The following is a 22,102-nucleotide window of genomic DNA, read 5'->3' as shown; positions in this document are numbered from 1 at the left end:
CTCTCAGTTTAATACACAAGCTCCAGGTAACTGCCATCCACTCTCCCCATGACAATTTTGTTGAATCTGGCAGCTGTTGGCCCGGGATGGAGAGTCCTCAGACCTGGCCTGAAGGAGCTCACAGAGACGAGACACCCTTACTGAGGAGAGAAGAACCCGAGTGTCCCCATCCCCACCCTGTACTTGCCCTAACAGCAAACATGCTCCCCTCCATTGCATTTAGATCCACAGCTGCAGGAAATGGCAGGACAATCACCTTGCAGGGGGTTAGAGCCCCAGTGTCACTTTGCATTTTGCTCCCCTGCATTTAATCCAGGAGGGGGTTAGGGAAAGTCACAAACCACCAGCACAATGAACAGTCCCCAACCTCGCCAACTTTTGTCTAGCCTGTCTGCGTGTTCCCTGCGTTTGTGGCTACACCCCTTTCTTTTCATTTTTCTCCCCAGGAACCCAAGAGGGAGCAGGCTTGTGGACCAGGCAGGATTCTTTTTTTTTTTTTTTTTTTCTCTGTTTGGGGTTTTGTTTTTATTTGCTTTTCAATTGCACTTGACTCTCAGTGTAGCCAACTAGCCAGCGACTATGCTTCAGGAACATTTCTAAGTGCTTATGTGCAGTAATTTACTCCTCATAACAACCCCATTGGACAGATGGTAATATCGAGGCCCAGGGAGGTTAAGTTCCTTCCTGAGGAACTTCCAAGGGTCAGGGTTGGCATTAGAGCCCTTGATTTTGCCCACTGCCCTGTTCTGGCCTCAGCCTTCCTCCCCCACTCTTGGCCACTGCTGGAGGAGGAGTTCCCACTGGGCTCCATCATAACTAGCTTCTAAGTACAGACTGAATCTCTGAGGTCAAGTCAACATTCTGGATACCCAGAACTGGTCAGTCCTGTCCTGGTAGGTATGGCTGTGGAGAGGGGCAGGCAGCAGTCAAGGAAGGCTTTCAGGAAGAGGGTGCTTAGATAAGTAACCACATGCCGTGGAGCGGCTGGGCCCATGAACCATGGCCGCTGAGCCTGCATGTCCGGAGACTGTGCTCCGCAATGGGAGAGGCCACAGCAGGGAGAGGCCCGCGTACCAAAAAAAAAAAAAGAGATAATCATTTCCAAAGGGGTGATAATAAGGCTTGGCGGGGGTGAGGAAGCATGTGCAGTCCAGAGAGAAAAAAAGCTAGCCCGTTAACAAGTCCCTTTTACCATTCACTGCTCAGAGGGATGAAAGAATGGCAAGAAAGTGAGCATTTGTCCAGGCTTTAGCGAGAAATTCACAAACAGAAATAGACATTACCACCAATAATGATTATAATATGTTCATGTATCTTTAGTGTAAACCTCCTATTTGGAGTTTCGAGCACACATTTCCCGCCCCCTGCCCATCTTGTGGTAACTGTACCTTGATAAATAAAGTGATGCTCCCACTCACCATCCATGGGGTTCAGGATGAGCGCCATGTCAGTCTAAGGGTCTGAGTCTAAGGAGTGACCTGGCCTGGCCAATCCCCCCCCAACCCGGAAGTGGTTCAGGACAAGCACCTGACAAGAGTTGGTCCAAGCAAAGTGAATCCTCTCCCTGGAGGGCGAGTGACTAGGAGAGATGCTCTCTGGGGCAGGCACTGCTGGAAGTCCACCCAAAGAGCTTGCCCACCCTTATTCCTGCCAGCAGAGCCCATCCCCCAGTCTAGAGGCAGAGAATGCATTACTGGCTCTCCCATCCTCCTTTGCAGTGGGTTGTGGGCACATGAACCAGTCCTAGCCAGTGATCCCAGGGAGCATCTATTGCGGGGGAAGGAGAGTGCTCCTGGGAAAGATTTGCCAGATCTGGAAAAAGAGAGTTGTGTTGACAAGAGGTTCCCTTTCCTACTTTTACTGGATGTTGTTGTATCAGTACAGAATGCTTGGAAATATGACAGCCATTTTTTCACAATAAAGAAAAAAAGAAAGAAAGCTACTCAGAGCCCTTACATTTTGAGTTACTCAATTACTCTTACAGCTAACTACATTCAGACTTCTGGTGTGGAAAAAGAAAAGAAAAGAACTTTATAATTAACCCTCTTTAAGACAAGATTTTGTTACTTACATTCAATCCTGTAAAACTTGCTGCTGGGAGCCATGTTGCCCCCCTACTGAGACCGGGAATGACACTATTATGAAGAAGAATAAAGCTGGAGCAGTATCCCAATGACATTGTTAGAGCCCCTGGATCCAGCTGCACCTGAAGCTTTATCTTTGAGTTGTTCAATTATATGAGCCAACACGTTTTCTTTTCGCTAGTTTTGTTAGGGTTAGGTTTCTCTCACAGTTTAATACATCAAAATTTATAACTTCTGTGTAACAAAGGATTGCCTCAACAAAGGCAAGGAGGAGGTATCTGGCTTATACGTAGCAAAGGATTAATTTGATATGCTCCTATAAAGCAATAAGAAAAATATAGTTTGCTAGAAAAATTGATACAGGGATATGAATGGATAGTTTACAGAAGAGATATGCAAATGATTATTAAGCATATGAAAAGATTAGAACTTGATCTTTGATTAGGCAAAGGAAAATGACAATTAAATATCCTTTTTTTCACTTATCAGATGGGCAAGGCCAAGCTTGCTAGGCTGTGGGTAAACAGATATTCCTATTGATCTAAATAAACAGGAATAGGTGCTTTGGCAGGTACTTGGCAATAGCTGTCAAATTAAAATAAGAATGCTCATACTTTTTTATGCAAATCAGAGTCCAGGCAGGAAAATAGAAACCATTCTAATGTGAAAAACAAGTAGTAAGAATCAATTAGTTGTGTAAATAAAATCAATTGTAAAATTCCAAAAATGACATAAAGGGAAAGTCACATCCTATCAGTTTTGTTTTGTTTTGTTTTGGTAGAGTTAAGTGAAGTTAGCATGGCCGGATTTACCACCACCACCAACTCCCTGGGTCAGACCTGGGAAACCTGGGTGGGATTCTGGAGCAGCCCCTCCAACCCCATCAGACTTGCCAGGAGGTCCTCACAGCTGTGGGCATGTCCTCCGGGCAGCCTGAGGCAGGACAGGCCTGCGCTCCCCACCCTGCATGGCTTCTGCCTCAGTGACCCCTTTCAGGTCCCCGTTTGTGACTCCCCAGGCACAGCCAGCACTCGGGGGCTGTCACAGAAAGAGCCTCCTTCACCATAGGGCTTGCGGGACCCCTCCTGCCTTGGGATAAAATCCCCATTTTACCTTTGCTTGCCAAGGGCTGGGACCCTCAGGGAGACCAGGAGCCAGTGAACAGGACAGCCGCTGTTGGCCTTGAACAGCCCCTCCCCCATCTGTGATCTGTGTCCAGCAGGGCTTTGGCCCAATGCACAGACAGCCCTGGGGGAGCCGGCATCCTGGACCAGATGCAGCCTCTGGTCCCCATGCAGCCAGCCCGGGGTTGTTTCTTTGGTTGAGCTACACACATAAATAAATATCCGAGTATGTGGATGGATGCCTGCCTGCTTTGAATCCTATTCACAGCTGGTCTATCCCGAGTAGCTGAGACCAGAATAGTTAAGATGGGGGCAGACCTCTGACTCTGGGCCATTTGCACGAGGGCAAAGGTCCTCACTGAGACAATCATTGTATAGATTCTTCACTGTGGTTATCGTGCACTTGTCTATTCCCCTGCTCGGCTCCAGGCTCTGCAAGAACTAAACTATATGCTTCCAATTTATCCTCATTCCTGTCCCCTTCCATTCCACACAATAGGTTATGGTCTCTCAAAGACAGGTCTGGGGCTTATTAAAAACACAGCTCCTCAAATCCCACCCCTAAATATCGAAATCGGGCCCAGGGCATCAGACATTTCCATGAACTCCTCTGGTGATTCACAAGCACGTCTACCTTTGAAACACTTTGCGGTAGGTGAGAAACAGATCTGTGTTTTTCTGCCCATGAAAAATAAAGCTGGTCCTTCTCTTTGAGAATTTAATCTGTTTACATTTGACGCAATTATTCCTATGATCTACAGGTTTTCCCCGCTTTCCGAAAATAGAGCCTTCTTATGAGACCTTTCCTAAGCCAAAATGGTGCAAAGCAAAGAAGCAATTACCTTAGAGCACATCTTGCTAACAGGTGCACAAAATAAACTGAGATAAAGCACAGATGCTCACAGACACAGTTCAAGGCTACAGGGCTCGATTCTGAGATGCTGAGTGTAGTTCCGGGGCTTCTCTCTCGCTGCTCTGGGTGTGCACTGCCTCTATAAAGGTTTGCTGCAGAAAATAGCGTTTCAGCTATTTTAATTTTTCGCCTTTCTTATAAATGTGAAAATTCTCTTTGGATTTCTTTCAGTAAGCAAAAACAGGTACTCATATAGGTCTTTCGTAAAAACCAAGTGGCATAAAGCAAACTTTCTAAAAGCAGGGGATACGTGTACTGGTTTTCTATTTACATCCCCTTTTCTCTTCCTTACTGTATTATTTTGTATTAATCAATAACAATTATTATTAGTCTATTTTGCAACCTTCCATTAGGTTGTCAAATTTTACTTCCATCATTCTTTAGTGGGTATCCTGTAGATGTCAACATATATTCTCAACTTATTAGAATCTACATTAAATTACATCTTTACCACTTGGACAACAGAAGACCTTTAGAACCCTTTAAAACCATTTAACCTCCTCTGGCTGTTGTGTCATCCTCAGCAAGCACTTTAATTCTACATATATTGTAGACCTCCACAGGTTATTATTATTGCTATTTTGTATACTCATGGTTAAAATAACGTTTTCAATGTATTTACCCTTTCTATGGCTCTTTATTTTTCCTGTAGTCTTCATTTAAAATGATTTCCCTTCTTCCTAAAGAACTCCATTTAAGAGACACAGATGTAGAGAACAAATGTATGGACACCAAGGGGGGAAAGTGCTGGGGGGGATGAATTGAGAGATTGGGATTGACATGTATACACTAATATGTATAAAATAGATAACTAAAAGAATTTGCTGTATGAAAAATAAATTAATTACTTCAAAAAAAAAGAACTCCATTTAATATTTATTTTAAAGCAAATCCACAGGGGCCCAGAAAGTACATCTATCTGCTAGCTGTATAATTAAAAATGATAAAATTCCAAAAATGGCAAAAAGAGAAAGATCTGCTGACAATGAAGAATCTGCTTTTGCTTCTATGAAGACATTTATTTATATTCACTTGCAAAGGATAATTTTAATGAGATAAGGTTCTAGACTGGCAGTTGTTTTCTTTCAGGTATGTATTTCTGTCTAGCATACTAGGGGTTCTTGAATCTGTGAATTAATCTCGCTCATCAACTTTGAAGAATCCTCAGTTGTGTATCTTCATATAGCACTTCTGATTTTCTCTTTCCTCTCTTTTTAGGATTTAAGTTATGTGTACGTTAGAACTATTACCATGCTCCATATGGCTTAATGCTCTTTTGTGTATAGGCGTACCTCAGAGATGTTGTGGCTTTTGTTCCAGACCACCACAATGAAGTGAATATCGCAATAAAGCAAGTCACACAAATTTTTGGTTTCCCAGTGCGCACAAAAGGGAACGTTGTGGTTGGTCTGATCTTCTATCCAGACCACTAAAACTCTCTCCACGTCAGCCATAAGACTATTTCATTTTCTTATTATTCATGTGTTCACTGGAGTAGCATTTTTAATTTCCTTCCTTCAAGAACTTTTCATTTGCATCCGCAACTTAGATAACCGTTTGACACAAGAGGCCTAGCTTTTGGCCTGTCTTGGCTTTCGACACACCTTCCTCACTAAGCATTTCTAGCTTTTCATTTAAAGTCAGAGACATGCAACTCTCCTTCTCACTTAGAGGCCGTTGTCGGTTTATTAATCAGCCTAATTTCAATACTGTTGTGTCTCAGGGAAGAGGGAGGCTCGAGGAGAGGGAGAGAATCAGGGGAAACACCAGTCAGTAGAGCAGTCAGAACACACACATTTACCAAGTTCCTCGTCTTATATGGGCACAGTTCATGGTGCCCTAACACAACTACAGCATAACACCAAAGATCACCGCAGACCACCACAACAAATTTAATAGTGAAAAAGTTTGAAATATTGCAAGAATTACCAAAATGTGACACAGAGACATGGAGTAAGCCAATACTGTCAGAAAAATGGCGCCAATAGACTTGCTCGATGCAGGGTTGTCACCAAACTTCAATTTGTACAAAATGCAATATCTGCAAAGCACAATAAAACTAGGTATGCGTGTATATGCAAATCCTTTTTGGTCTCCATGCTTCAACATGGATAGTTTCAACAAACCTATCGAAACCTTTGTCTGATCTCCTCTTATGCCAATTAATTATATTTTTAATTTCAGTTTTTATATTCTCCAGTTAGCAAATATTCACATGAGCCCTTTTTAGATATTCCATTTCTCTAATAAGTTTCTCCATTGTTTGATCTTTTTATTGAATATGTTAATAATAAATATTTTGCAGTTTATCTCTGATAGCCTCTGATAATCCATCAGCTGTGAAGTCTTTTCCTTATTGTTTATCATTTTTTTCCTCTTGGTTTTTGGTTATTGGGTCTCCTTTCTGATATGTCTGGTAATATTTTTCTGAACATTGGCGAGGCATTTTGTTTGAAACATTGCAGTGTCTATGGATGATGCTCTATTTCCCCAGAGAATTCTAATTTATCATTTCTTTTTTTTTTTTTTTTCCGGCAGCCACTATAGTGAGGACAGATTATCGTGATTGTAATGATTCAAGAGTGATTTTTCTACTTTATGGGTCCAGTTTATTTTGGCTTGTCCTTACTTCCCAGGACAAGTTCTTTGAGGGACTCAGCACAAACCACCGTTTATTTTCCAAGCCTCCACCTATTTGGTGATCACTGAACTCCAGGTTCTGCTGTTATGGCATCATGATATTGGTGAAAACTTCGCTTAGTTTCTTAGCCTTTCAGCTGCTTACTTTCTGCTTATCTTCTGAGCCTCTTGGTACAGCTTAGGAATCAGCAAATGCTTCAAGAGGGAAAGTACTGCAGAAAAGCAGACCCACTTCTAGGGGGTTCTCTGAAATCTTGGGCCCTCAAACCCTGGCTTCCTTGGTAGCCCCAAATATCAAGCTGTATGTCTCCAGAACCATGAGCTTGGTGAAAAGCTATCAGTTTCTGTGACTCTTGGCCCCTCTCTGCTTACAAATTGGCAACTTCCTCAAAGGGAAAAGAGGTGGAGAAAATAGGGCTCACCTCAGTGCATTTCCTTTCTGTCTGCACTGTTGGCCCCTCAAGTCCTGGCAGCCTAAGTTGCTCTCTGATGTATTCAAATAGGTTTTTCCCCTAGTATACAGCTAGTTTTTCTCTTGGATTTCTTGAAAGATGGGGTTCTCTTTTTGAATACTGCCATCTCTCCTAACAGTAACTAGTGTCTCATGGAAGCACAAATGATATCCCAGAAATGGACACCCTTGAAGAACATCTAGCCAGAGCTTCCACTCTTTTAATATATAAGTTCTATTTTTATAGAAAAAATACAAATGATTTAAATTTTACTGCCTAATTACTTTTGAGACACCGTGCTTGGAAAAAATATGCAAGAATTAAAATTTTCAGAAATTGTAGCACAGGTGTTAAAGCATGGATTTGGAAATCAAACCACCGGGGCTCAAACCCTGCCTTTGCTCCTGCCAAGCAGGTGACCCAGGGTAAGTTATTTCACCCCTCTTGGTCAGAATTTCCCTGTTTATCACGTGGGACTGAAAAGAGGATTGCTCTCAATGGGGGGGGGGGTGTCAATGGGAGAATCAGACAAGTTAATACACATGAAACATATAGAACCCGAGATCATAAGTCTGAGAAAGTGTTAACTACAAACATAAACAAAATAATTTGCAGATTCCCTCTTTAAGATGATTTCAACCCACAGGCACGAGTTTTAAGCACCTGCCCTGATCCAACCTCCTTGCTCTACAGATGGGGGGGCACGTTTGGGCCACAGAAAGGGGAGGGGACCTGAACACATACAGCTCGTTAGCCCTAAAACGGGGTCCAGGACTGAAATTTCCTCTTGAGCATTTTATCGATTAAACCTGTGTGCCCTGGAAGCCAAGCAGCTAATTTCCGTTGAAGGCAAAGGGGTCGAGTCTCCCTCAAACTACAGGTAATTCTCTAATTGCCGTGTCTGCCCGACTTCCTTGTGATCATTAGCAGAGCCCCTCGTGCTCCGGCTGAGAGGAGAGGGAGGCCAGACGCATCACTGCTCATCTCAACTTTTAATAATGCTCCAATCTTAGGATCATCAGGTAATCAAACCCAAATCAGCCCAACACTCAAAGCCAAGAATAATGAGGCGAGTGAAAGGGATAATGTTTCTTTAATGAAATTTTCATCAGTGCAGATTTCTCATTGAATATTAAGGTCTTGGCTTGAAGCCAGCATCAGAGCAGACTGCTGTGACATTGACCTTTGTCCCTCCGGGGAGACACAGTGCAGAGTCTGGCTTCACCAGCTCTCTGATGACGCAGGTGGTCGTCCTTGCAGCTCTCACAGAGGAAGCGCGGGAGCCCAGGGCAAGTTGGCTCAGGCCCCTCCGTCCTTTGCAGAAGGTTTCTCTGCATCTCAGCCCCTCCTTGGCCCCCACCTGCTCCTCCTGAGACCCACACACCTTACTCTGTAGCACCTCCATTCTCCCAGCTGCTCAGGCCAAATCCTTGGAGTTGACCTTGTTTTGCTTTCCTCTCACCTGCTCTGTTCCCTCCATCAGCGAATCCCATCAGCCCGACCTTCACAGGTGAATCCCAAAGCCGGGCCGTGATGATCCCGCCCTGTACCTTCCCGTCCCCCCGCAGCATGGCTTCCTCACGGGTCCAGCTGCCGTGCCCTCGGTCCCAGAGTCTGTCTCGCCACACGGCCTGAAGGTCCTTGTAAGACACACTCAGAGCACGGCCCTCCTCTGCTCAGACCCGCCCAGGCTCCGGTCACGCACAGCGAAACCCAGCGTCCCTGCAGGGGCCGACAAGGTCGTACACAGCTGTGGCCCCGTCCGCTCCCTGACCTCAGCCCCATCGGCCCCCATGTTACCTCCTCGCAGCCACTCTGGCCCTCGCTGCCCCTCACACGCAGGCCCCGCACTGGCCGTGCGCTCGGCCTGGAGCCACCTCCCCCGGGATCCACGAGCCCCGGCTCCTGTCTCCAGGACCCTTGTCCCTCGTCACCGTCGCAGCGAGTCCCCCCAGCAGCCCGTCTGACCCGCACCCCTCCCGTCACTCCCTCCTCGTCCTGCTGCACTTTCCGCTCAGCAGTCGTCACCTCCAGAACCCACATGCCGTCCGTTTTCATGATCATTGTCTCCCGCTGACACGTGAGCTCCAGGAACAGGGACCTGGCTTGCTGTCCTTCCCCGCTGCCCAGAGCAGAGCTGCGCACAGGGGAGGCGTCCCACGCGACTGGCTGCACGCATGCACACACGAAGGGCAAGGTCTGACCACGCTTTCTAGGACAAGCTCACAGTATTAACAGAGCACCCGCTATACGCTGGGCCAGGTCAGGTCCTGGGATGCACCAGAGAACAAGAGACAAAGAGCCGTGCCTCGTGGCTGCACTTACCTCCAGCGCCTGGACGGACACCGAACAAGCCAGCCCGCGGGGGCCCAGCATCAGCCGCAGTGGAGCCCTCGGGAAAGCGCTCCGCGAATGGCCCCTCTGAGCTGAGCTCTGGAGACCGAGGGAAGCCCATCACGTGAAGAAAAGCCCGTCATGTAAAGACTGGGGAAGAGGCAAAGGTTTAGAGTTTTCCAGAAGCAGGGCGGAGGGCTTGCCTCCCAGCACAGCGACCCGGGTGGGGGGCGGGGCAGAACGAGCTGGGAGGGGCCCTCGCGATGATATCGCAGCTGATGCTCATCGATATTCACCAGGAGCCGCTTCACACGCAATAGCTCATTGACTCTCCACAACCACCTGACTGCTATGAGCCCCTCTGACAGACTGCAAAACTGAGAGGGCAATTCAGTGCCCCGTGTCCCGTGACTGTATTTCTCAGCCATTGTCCCAATAACGATCCACAACTAAACCCCCAAACTCAGTGACTCCCCACATCTCAGTTCACAGGGCTGCAGGTCCTCTGGGTTCAGCTGATCCGAGCTGGACTCCTTTGGGTGACTCCGCTTAGCGTCACTGAGCTACTGGGCTGGACCTCAGGCTGGGGACCAGGGTCAAGTCAGCCCTGCAAAGCCCTCACCCGCCTTAGAAGGGCAGTTCCCTGGGGCAGGACCTTCCAGAAGCCAAGAACCAAGCCAGACCTCACAAATGCACTTAGAGCCTCTCACTGCATCGAGCCCACAAGGGCCCCATTGGCCAAAGCGGGTGCCCTGGCCACCCCGCATCGTTGGGAGGCCTTTGAAGAGCTGGGAGCCACGACCCACTGAACACGAGCACGTCGGGGTGGCGACGGACCGAGCCGCACGCTCCTGGGCCGCCCAGCTCCGCGTCTTCACTCTAACCAGCAGCCTGCGCGGGCTCGCAGTCTGGGGAGGGGAGGGATTTTAATGTGGGAGCAACGGGGAGCTGTACTGGGGTTGAAAAACCTCTGCTCCCTATATTCACGTGCCCCTGGAACCTCGGAATGTGACCTTCCTTGGAAAGACAGCCCTTGCAAGTGTAATCAGTTAAGATGAGGTCCCGCCGGCTTAGCATGGGCCCTAAATACTCGGAGAGCATTCTTGTACAAAGGCCATGGGAAGACGCACAGGGAGAACATCACGTGACCATGAGGCAGAGACGGGAGGGATGCAGCTCCCAGCCAAGGAAGGCCAGGGCCGCCAGGAGCCATCGGAAGCTGGGAGGGAGGCGGGACGGATGCTCCCCGGAGCCTCCAGGAGGAGCCAACACACCCACACCTTGATTCCAGATTTCTGGCTCCGAAACTGGGAGAAACCGGTTACCATTGTTTGAAGCCACACAGTCTGTGGTAATTCATTAAGGCAGACCTGAGAAACTCATCCTGAAGCCTGCAGAAGGTCCTCAGCAGGGAGCACCCGATCTGATGAGCATTTTAAAGACCTTCTGGCTGTGACAGGCAGTCAGTAACGTTTCTGTCCCCAAGTTCAATTCCTGAGGGATCTGCCTCACCCAGTTCTTGCCTCAGGCCCTCCCATGAGGTGACGTCAAATTCGGGGGTTCCCCTGCTCTTCACGCCCTTCAGACCTCCTCGTCCTCGGAGGGGCCTTTCCGGGGCCCTGCCCGCCCCGCCGCCGGCTCTGTCTCCTCTGAGCCGCTGCTCTGAGCCACTTGGCCTCCGCCGTGTCCACGCCTTCCTCCCTGCTTTCCTCAGTGATGCGTCACAGGGTAGAAGGAGGTTCCGCAGCCCCCCGTGACCCCGAAACACACCACGCTAAGCGGGTCCCTGTCCTCACAGCAGGAGCCTCAGCCTCAGATGTGAGTAAACCCCCTTTCCTCCTGAGCCTCCGTTTACCCTCCCGCAGAACGAGTGGGTTTGACTAAACAATTTCCAAGGGCCCCGTCTGACCAGAACGTTCTCTGATTTAAATATTTACTTTAGAATTCTTAAGTGTCCATTCTCTGATTCTTCTCACTCATGCAGTTACTCAACAAATGCACATCAAGAACTTACTGTGTGGTTGGGCCAGTTCTTAGGGCAGGAATCCAACAGCAAGCAGACAATGTTCCTTCTCTCCTGTGGGTGACATTCCTTGGGTGCAAATGACCATAGAAGGTATAAAAAGGAGTAAATCAAGTTCAGATGGTGACAAGTTCTGTGCATGGGATAGGACGTGACGCAGGGATGCAGACACTTCTTTAGACGGTGCACAGGGTTGTTCCCTGAGCAGAGGATGGAAGGTCATGGGGAGAGCTGAGGAGGAGCAGCTGGGGAGGAGCATTCCAGAAGAGGGGCAGCATGTGCAAAGGCCCTGAGGCAGGAAGGCTCTGGGGTCTGGAGGAGGAGCAGGAGGCCAGTGGGGCTGGAATAGAGGGAGTGAGGGGGGCAGTGAGGGACACAGTTCAGGGGAACCTGCAGGAATGGGGCTGGGCCTTGTGGGACCAGTGAGGGGTGGGGTCCCCTTTCTCCCGGGCGCAGTGGGAAGTCAGTGCAACATTTACTCAGGGGTGACAGGGTCTCCTTTGAGTTTACAGGGCTCATTCTCCCTTTGGGTGCGAGCAGAGGGTAGATTTTGGGGTGGAGAGAGGAGGGGGCAGGAGGACTTGGGGGGCAACTGCCGTGACCCCAAGAGGAGGGAGGTGCCGACTCAGATGAGAGCAGGGCGGGGAGAGGGGCAGACAGACCAGCGCGTGTTTGAATTGAGTGCATTCGCTGTGGCTGGAAAAAGAGGGAGAACCCCAGGACGACACGTGGGTGGTCACTGGCCCGAGTGACTGGCATTTGGAGGCGTCACTTACTGAGAAGGGGGCACTGGGTCATCTGAGCTTCGCTGAGAATTTGCCAGATCTGAGAGCCTCTGCCTCCCAAGCATCTGGGGGAGCCCCCTCAGGGCCACCGGGAGCTGCAGGGACCCCTGCACAGGTCACCAGCACCGACCTCGGCCTGAGGACGGACCCAGCCCAGACACGGGGGCAGCAGAAAGCCCGGCGCCCAGGCCAGCCTGGAAAGAGCCCTGCCTGGACTCACAGAGGGAACCCTGAGGGGCCCGTGATCCTTCTAAGAGCCTCACCCCCACATCCTCCATGACCCCAAACCAGCGCCGGAGGAGCCTTGATGGTCAGTCCTAACAGAGCGCTTCACGGCTGCCACTGGGCTTGAACGAGGCCGCCTCCTCAACCAGCCTCCTCCAGGAGCCTGTGCTGCAAACTGGGAATGAATTTAGCCACAGGAAAATGGCAAGATCTCAGGTGCTCGGCTTCATCGAGGACTCACTTCTCATTTGTCCGGCTCTTCCACTTCTCAGAAGACATGGGGCCTTCATTTCCTACGATAAGGCATGTTTTCAGGGCAATTTGAAAGGAAGGAAGAGGAAAAGAGGGAGGGAGGAAGGAAGGAGAGAAACACGAGAAAAGAGCAAAGGCTGTTCGATATCAGGACGAGAATCCAAGCTCCTCAGGCCTGTCCGGATGCTCTGCTGACCCGGCACCAAACGTTCAGCCACTTTTGCTCCTTTAAATTTCTGAGACATTAGTGCTGCTTGGTGTTGGGTTTTGGGCAAACAAACATCCTGCTGTGAACCCAAACTTTGCCCGCATTTTCCTTTTTGAGACATTGGTAACATCCTCAGATCAGTACCAGAAACTCGCCTCTGGTCATAATGACCACCAGCATAAGCCCACCTCAGACCGCGCAGCCCTGCTCTGTGCTGTTTGCGGGGCTGGGCCCCTGTAGCCAGGACCCATGACAGGGGAGCTGCCCTCGGCCCTGCTCCCGGTAGGGAAGGAAAGCCCAGACGCGGAGAACTTCCCCGGGCGGACAGGGGCCTGGGGAGCAGATGGGAACCCAGCGCCTCCCCGTCCACCCGCCCCTCTCTCGCCGAAGAGGCGGCCCGGAGGACTCAGCTGTGTCGTGTTCTGGACAAACAGGTGATTCATTCCTGGTTGACCTCGGCCTTCAGAGGACCTGACCTGGATATAAATAGAGGGTTTGCAAGTTGGGCGGGACTGGCTTTCCTGGCTGAGTCCAACTTCTGGACGGAGTCCCGCAGGTGAGACCCATGCCGCCCCTAGGGTGCCGCGCCCCCTGTCCCCAGGCAGCCGCCCGCCCTGCAGCCTCGGGGTCAGAGCTGCGGAGGGTGGACGCTGCTCCTGGCGGTGCATCCTTCATCACAGCCACAGGCAGCTGGTCCTCAAGATGCATCCCGACATCATCCAGGAGCCAAAGTCAGCCTGTGTCCAAGAACCTCAGGCCTCCTTGCTGTGGAGTCATTGTACACGTTCCCTGGCAAAAAGGAATTACAACCAAAAAAGTGCATTACGGAGAATGCTGTAGGGCTTCCTTGATTATTACACATGGGCACTTCCACAAAACGCTGGACCATCACTGTTCGCTTTGAGCAGAGCCCCAGCTTCAGTAAAGAAGGCACTTTTCTACCCGCTTCTGAGACCCGCCTTACATCTTTCTCTTTCAGGAAGGTTGCAACACTGGGTCTCACAACTCTGCTTCCTAACAGCCCCATAGAAATGCTGGAAGGCATTCCTCCCCTCTGATATGCACATAACAGTATGCATTTTCAAGACCCATTTTATTCCTTCGAGAAGAAAAGAGATTTCATCATATGATAGATTTGTTAGAGGTTGTTGAGGAAGGTGATAGGAATTATTCTTTTTTTAAAGTACAGTTTTGTTTCATGGATGCAAACTATGGGGCAAATAAGAAAGGACATGAACGTAACTCTGAAACAGAAGGAAAGTCACTGTTTTTTAAGGAAATATGTAAACAGTAAGAGAATGCGGAACAGTATGTGTTTATGGATTCTGGATCTTGCCAAAATTAAAATACTTTTAAAGAAAATATTTGAAGCATTACTGTAAACCTTGAATGCATCATGTTCAGATGTCTTGAATAGACATGGGACCATCAGGGAATTAAAAGCAATATTTAGGAAGGAATTTAAAAACGGAACTAGAGTTCATTTTTGATTCCATAATGAATGAGAAGAAAACATTTGGACTGTAAAAAGGAAGTCCAGACAAAACAATACTTGCTTTCAAGTTTCCAAAAAATTAATTTTAATTTTATGTATCTTTTTCTGCCAAACGTTAATTACACATATTGTGTTTCTTTGTCTTATAGGAAAAGATAAATGATAAAGAGCAATGAATTTGAACCTTGGGTCAGCCTGTGAAGTCTCCATTTTTGCAGGAAGCCTCTGCTGGATTTCCATGGCATCGGGGGCACGTCCAGCACACGAGGACCCAAACCGAATCTTGCTGCAGTGAGAACCACATTAAGATGAGAACCTATATCAGCCCTCATTAAAAGGGAACACTTTGGGATGACCAGAGAGGATGCCCTCTGAGGGGTCTTGTAGTTGAAGTGTCCAACCAGTAAGTCAGCATCTCTCAGCACTTCTCAGATCTCTACTAAGTTGGTCTTGAAAGAGTCAGACGATCCTGATTGCAGCTGACAGAATCCAGATAAAAATTACTAAAAAAAGGAAAAAAAAAAAACAAAAAACAGGGAGGAGGGGTTATTAGCTCACGTCATTTAAAAGTACAAAGGCAACAGCTTCAGGCATGGCTAGATCCAGGTACTCAAATAATGGTATCAGGAAGTGATCCCCTTCCACCTCTTGGCTCTGCTTGTCCCTCTGTAGGCCCCATTCTCTGGCAGGCTCTTCTTTCCTAGCACCTATTCACACCCTCAGCAGCCCTGGGAGAAAAATGATTTTTCTACCCACAGTTTCAACAGAAGTTCCAGAAATGAGTCTTACTGAATCATGTGTTTATCCTTTATCCAATCTCTGTTGCCAAGGGCATGGAACACTCTGATGGCTCAAGTTCATTCTACTGCAGAAAAAGTATCCGGACTTAAACTTTTGAAGGCTTAAGGCTTTACTGTTTAAGAGCTGTGCCGCAGGATGGAAAGGGAAGAGAGAATCGCCAGTTCCCACGTGGCCTTTTATGACCCAGCCTTGGAAGTAACATAGCAAAACCAGCCCTCAGATTCAAGTTTAGGGGCAATAGACCCACCTCTTATGAGAGGGGCATCCAAAAACGTGCAGTCATGTTTTAAAGCTACCACACGTGGCAATCAGCTTTGCATCCTAAGATTGGCTTTTCCTCTTTCCCCACTTCGCTCTTTTCAGTCCGCAAATCACTTCCCTAAGTAACCTACCTGCCTACAAGCTTTCATCTCCAGCTCTGCTTATGGGGGAAACCCAAGCGAAGATGCTATCTGTAGCCTCATTCCTCAAGGAACTAGGGGTCCTCCAGGCTTATCTGATGAAGTTTAGTTCAGATAGACATGAGATTTACATTGAACTTGCTTCAGTTAGGATGTGTGATCGTCTTTGGGAGAAAAGCAAACTCCCCCAGGAGTAAATTTCTACCTAAACATATCCGCCGCTTTCTTCCACAAGACGACTTTGTCTTGCACTTTTTAAATCTCTCCCATTCCTGGCTGCCTGCATTCCCTGAACCTCGCATCATTTGGAAGAGCTTTTTAATGATCTTTTAATTCTTTTTCAATTTTCTGATGCATCAGCATGTGTAAAAGGGAGGTAAAACATTGCTCCCTCTTCCTGATTTGGCTTCGTCACCATGCAGCAGGGTCTGGTTTGACTCAAACTGCACCGCATCTGAGTGGCCCCCTTACAAAGAAATCCCCCGGGAGTTAGAATTTGCTTTCTCTGCTGTTGATTCACTTTACCCCCATCTACGTTGTACAGTTCAAAACTGGAGGTCAAACACAGAGCTGGTTTATGTCAAAGTATTCACCATTTACTCAGGGCTATTCTCAGCCTCTGCTTTCCCTCCCTTTCCTAAAAGAGGTAACCTGCAAATTTTTAGCTCGAAAGAACGGTAAGCACACTTAAAATCTTCAATGATTTAGAAGTCATTTGAAAGAAAGCCTCTGATTGATTTACTTGATCTTACTTAGGGGAAACTATTTTTAAAATGGGTATGTGAGAGAATTCTCTGGTGGTCCAGTGGTTAGGACTCAGCACTTTCACTGCTGAGGCCCAGGTTCAATCCCTGGTCGGCGAACTAAGATCCTGCAAGCCGCATAGCATGGCCAAAACACTATTTGGTTATGTCATAAGTTAGCGGTACTATGAGGGCACCCAGGACACAAAGACCCCGAAACCTCGCCAGGTGGACAGATGAGGCACAGGACAGAGTGTCCCTGCGCTGATTGGGTTCTCACAGAGCCACCAAATGGCACTGTAGGTTGAGAGGATGCTGCCTGGTCTCTACATCAGGAAACCTGAATCAACAACATCATGTTAGGGGGAGGGATAAATTAGGAGTTTAGGATTAACACATACACACACCATATATATATATATATAAAATAGAGAACCAACAAGGACCTACTGTATAGCACAGGGAACTACACTCAATATCTTATAATAATCTATAAGGGAAAAGAATCTGAAAAAGAATATATATATATATATATATATATATATATATATATGTATGTATAACTGAGTCACTTTGCTGTGCACCTGAAAATAACACAATGTCGTAAATCAACTATACTTCTATTTAGGAAAAGAACATGTTCCCCAACCAAAAAAACCAACATCTTTCTGGGCATTGACTCTGTGTCCAGAAACTCTTCTAAGGGCAGATGAGGTATCAACCCACTTATTCCTTCCAGCATCCTCCAAGGAAGATACTAGTCTCTCCTACTTCAAGCACAAACAGGAGGAAACTGAAGCTCAGAGCACCCGTGTGAGCAGCTGGTGGGTCGTATTGCCTCACCTTGAACTCAGGACACTGACTCCAGAGTATAGATCATTAACAATCCACTGCCTACGTGGTCACATCGGAAGGGGCTCTGTTTGGGCAGCCAGAATTAGTAAATAAAAGTACAGGATGGGCTTCCCTGGTGGCGCAGTGGTTGGGAGTCCGCCTGCCGATGCAGGGGACGCGGGTTCGTGCCCCGGTCCGGGAGGATCCCGTATGCCGCGGAGCAGCTGGGCCCGTGAGCTATGGCCGCTGGGCCTGCGCGTCCGGAGCCTGTGCTCCGCAACGAGTGAGAGGCCCACATCCCCGAAAAAAAAAAAAAAAAAAAAAAAAAAAAAAGTACAGGATGCCCACCCAGTTAAACAATGCATAATTTTCCTCTAAGTAGGTACCAAATACTGCATGGCCCCGAATTTTATCTAGCAACCTTAGATTCTGTCAGCCAGAAAGAAGGGGGTGCAGCTGTTGGAAGCAGATACATGACTGAATCGCCAGTGCTAAGAACATGGCCCAGCACTTAGCTGCCAGAGAGGACCTAGGACAAAGCGATGGCATGGTCTGAGGGACTCATCTGGTCACCATGGAGACCCGTAAAGAGGATGATGGAGCAAGACCAAGAGGACAGAAGGAACTGCTTGAATCGTGTGGCTTCTTCTAGAAACAAAGCAATAACCAGTATCACGGAGAGGGGGTATTTGTCATCTAAATGCACGCTGCATTTGTATAGAGTTAGGAAGGTGTTTCAAAAACTTCCCCAGACTTGTTGGCTTATCCACAACCCACTTACACCATGATTTGCTTATTTCTTTCAACTCACTTTTTTTGCATAAATAAATGTATTCAAACAGAAAACTTGATGTCACACCTCTAAAAGGAAAACCGACCATCCCTTGCTATAAATTGAAGGTAACTGTGAGGATAAATACATACCTTTAAACAAACCTATCCAAATAATACCTAAAGTTATCTCCCAAGTCACAGCAGAGAAGTCATATCCATAAAGAAACACTGGTTGAACAAAAAGGTTATTAGACATAAACATTTTTATGACAAAATATTCATTTTGTATTTTAATTTGACTCCTTAGGAAATCTGATTATAATTTTTACTCTGTTGAGTCATTCTTGAGTAATCACTTAAAATCTTAACTCTAGAAAGTCAACTAGCTAGAAACACCTGAACCCGGATGAGCCCTAAAATTCCAATATGGCAGTCACTTCCCAGGTTAGATTCTCCTTAATGGGTGTCTCAGGAGTTGCTGTCTGGGAGAAACTACTGCCTCAATCCAATGAGAATCATCTGGGATGTCAGCACTGAAGTGGGTCAGTTATGAGGTTATTTGGGTTCCTAGTTAAAGATACACTAAGGTGGGGGGAGGGAGTGGTTCTGTGATATATCCAATAACTGGTCCAGTCCTGCATACCTCTGTAATAGGGTTACACACAGACACCTTCTGCCACATATTGGGTTGGCCAAAATGTTCATTCGTTTTTTTCCATATGATGGCTCTAGTAGCACTTAGTTGTCTTTAACTTCATCTGAAATGATTTCGTTAGACTGTATTTTGACAGCTGTCATATCAGCGTGCATTAAAAAAAAAACTTAAAACTGGTGAATTTTTGTGTAACATTTTATTATTGAAGATGGAAGAAAAAAGCAACATTTTCAGCATATTATGCTTTATTATTTCAAGAAAGATAAACACGCAAATGAAATGCAAAAAAAAGTTTTGTGCAGTGTGTGGAGAAGGTGCTGTGACTGATCAGACATGTCAAAAGTGGGTTTCAAAGTTTCGTGCTGGAGGTTTCTCTCTGGACGATGCCCCATGGTCTGGTAGACCAGTTGAAGTTGATAGCAATCAAATTGAGACATTAACTGAGAGCAATCAATGTTATACCACGTAGGAGATAGTCAACATAGGCAAAATATCCAAATCAAGCGTAGAAAAACATTTGCACCAGCTTGGATATATGAAATCGCTTTGTTGTTTGGGTTCCACATAAGTTAAGTGCCAAAAACCTTCTTGATCATATTTCCACATGTGATTCTCTACTTAAATGTAACAAAAATGTTTCATTTTTATTTTTTATAAAGTTCTTTCACATCATTTTTTTTAAAGATTTTTTTGATGTGGGCCATTTTTTAAGTCTTTATTGAATTTGTTACAACATTGCTTCTGTTCTATGTTTTGCCACAAGGCATGTGGGATCTTAGCTCCCCAACCAGGGATCCAACCCGCACCCTTTGCACTGGAAGGTGAAGTCTTAACTACTGGACCACGAGGGGAGTCCAGAAAATGTTCCTTTTTTAAAACAAATGGTGACGGGTGATGAAAAGTGGATACTGTACAACAATGTGAAATGGAAGAGATCGTGGGGCAAGCGCAATGAACAACCACCAACCACACCAAAGGCCAGTCTTCATCCAAAGAAGGTGATGTTGTGTATATGGTGGGATTGGAAGGGAGTCCTCTATTATGAGCTCCTTCCGGAAAACCAAACGATTAATTCCAACAAGCACTGCTCCCAATTAGACCAACTGAAAGCAGCACTCGACAAAAAGCATCCAGAATTAGTCAACAGAAAGTGCATAATCTTCCATCAGGATACCGCAAGACCGCATGTATCTCTGATGACCAGGGAAAAACTGTTACAGCTTGGCTGGGAAGTTCTGATTCATCCGCCGTATTCACCAGACATTGCACCTTTGGATTTCCATTTATTTTAGCCTTTACAAAATTCTCTTAGTGGAAAAAATGTCAGTTCCCTGGAAGACTGTAAAAGACACCTGGAAAAGTTCTTTGCTCAAAAAGATAGAAAGTTTTGGGATGATGGAATCATGAAGTTGCTTGAAAAATGGCAGAAGGTAGGAGGACAAAATGGTGAATACGTTGTTCAATAAAGTTCTTGGTGAAAATTAAAAAACATGTCTTTTATTTTTACTTAAAAACCAAAGGAACTTTTTGGCCAACCCGATACCTCAGCAGTGTCTTCCCACGTGAGCAGGGCGGACATCCCCAACCTACTCGCTTTGAGTTGGGCTGTGTAACTTGCTTTGGCCCATGTGGGCAGACTTCGTGTAGCCCATGACTGAGCAGAGGTTCTACATCTGCATGACTTGTAATGGCCTCCTGTACTCTGCCCTCCCACATATGAGCGTGTCCAGGCAGCTGCTCCTCTACATCTGCATGACTTGTAATGGCCTCCTGTACTCTGCCCTCCCACATATGAGCGTGTCCAGGCAGCTGCTCCTCTTACAGCCAGAGTCCCAGAGCAACAGACAGATGAGGCTGAACTGAGACCATCCCATTGCCTGTAGCCAAGCCCAGCTGGTCAGCAGCCTGAGCTACAGATGACCGGACAAGGCTGGCCAAAATCAGCCAGACCACAGTCAACACCGAACACCCTTGAGTGTGAAAAGAAAGGTTTATACGTCACTGAATTTTGAGCTGGTGCATTACACATCACTGAAGTGGTAAAAACTGGTTACTTGGAAAATGGGCCTTTCCTCGTCTGCCCTTCCTGGAAGCTGGCTCCAGACTGGTCCCTCCCGCCACAGATAAACAAAAGCCCTGGGCGGTGGGCACCTTACCAGGAGGGTTTGCTCTTGCCATCAATGGGACAAACTACAGGTCATCTCGGTTTTTCTCACCCCTTCTACCTCAAAGCAGGTCAGCCAAGTTCACAAACCATCTCCCTTGGGCCAGGCAGTGTCCAGTGACCTCCCCCATCTTCTTGGGATGACCCAAAAAGAAAAAGATCAAGGAGAGAGAGGAGATTCCCCAGCCCACTCCATCCCCGTCTTCTTGCTCTTTGCTCCCCAAATAAAGAACTCAGGAACATTTCCCCCTTGATCATCTGAGACAAGACAGAGATGGGTGTAGAAATGAACGTATCCATCAGGTGCTGTTCACAGACCCACTTCACTTTTTGTGAGAGGCTGTAATTAGACTGCTGTGATTTTTCAAGTCAGGAGAACGCTAAGTGGAAGCGTGTCAGCTGGTTAGAAAAGTTACCAAAATAACATCACAGGGAATGGATCTTTTGATAAAATATTCCTAAAGGGTTTTAAGCTATAAAATATCTTCCACCCCCACATTCGCAGCTTTTGCCTCCCATTTCCAGATTTCCAGATTGACATTCCAAAATGTTTTTTTTTTTTTTTTTTTATGTTGCAAAATGTGCTTACTGCTTACCTTCCCCCTCTGTGGAAATGCCTCTTTTGCATTTTGCACTTAATTTTAAACCTGAGACGGATAACTTTTTCAGTGCTGAGTCACTGGTATAGAAATGGCCCAATTTTCAGCTCTCCAGGCAGAGATATGGGCTCTGGAACCAGTAGAAAAGCAACTTGCAGCATACCCCCTAAGAGACTAAAAACAACAAATCCTGCTGGTCAAACAAATCTCTGATGCTCTCTGAGAATGATTCTTCTTTTGTACCTTTTCCTGGTGACAGAGAAAGGGAGTCCTTCTGGCCACCTGTCAGAATCTCAATGAGTCAAGAAATATTTAATAAGTGCCCGGGGAACATTTTAAGGGTTATGAAAGAAACACAGGAGAAACCTCTCTCTTCAGGGAACTCACAAGATTTAGACCAAGATGAGATTTTAAAACCTACAAGAAGGATGTGTGTGTGTCTGTTGTCCCTGTGCCACAGTAACATAAAAATGCAGCTTCCCGGAGCCTGACCTCCAGAAAAGTGCTTCCATTGTGAACTGTGTTTTAATGACGTATCCTTGCTTCCCCAGCTGGACCACAGATGCCACGACTTCAGGGTCTAACGTGTGATGGTC

The 22,102-nt window shown here is 46.9% G+C and overlaps 1 non-coding gene across 1 annotated transcript; it reads left to right on the top strand.

Moving 5' to 3' along the window:
* The first annotated feature begins 16,528 nt into the window (after nucleotides 1-16,528).
* On the top strand, nucleotides 16,529-16,600 carry TRNAE-UUC (transfer RNA glutamic acid (anticodon UUC)). Its single transcript has one exon. It is a non-coding gene; the product is annotated as a tRNA-Glu (tRNA).
* Nucleotides 16,601-22,102: the final 5,502 nt, after the last annotated feature.

The sequence above is a fragment of the Lipotes vexillifer genome, unplaced genomic scaffold (genome assembly GCF_000442215.2).
Source record: "Lipotes vexillifer unplaced genomic scaffold, Lipotes_vexillifer_v1.1 scaffold2765, whole genome shotgun sequence".
Classification (NCBI taxonomy): Eukaryota; Metazoa; Chordata; class Mammalia; order Artiodactyla; family Lipotidae; genus Lipotes; species Lipotes vexillifer.
This window is presented reverse-complemented; position numbering and strand designations above follow the sequence as displayed.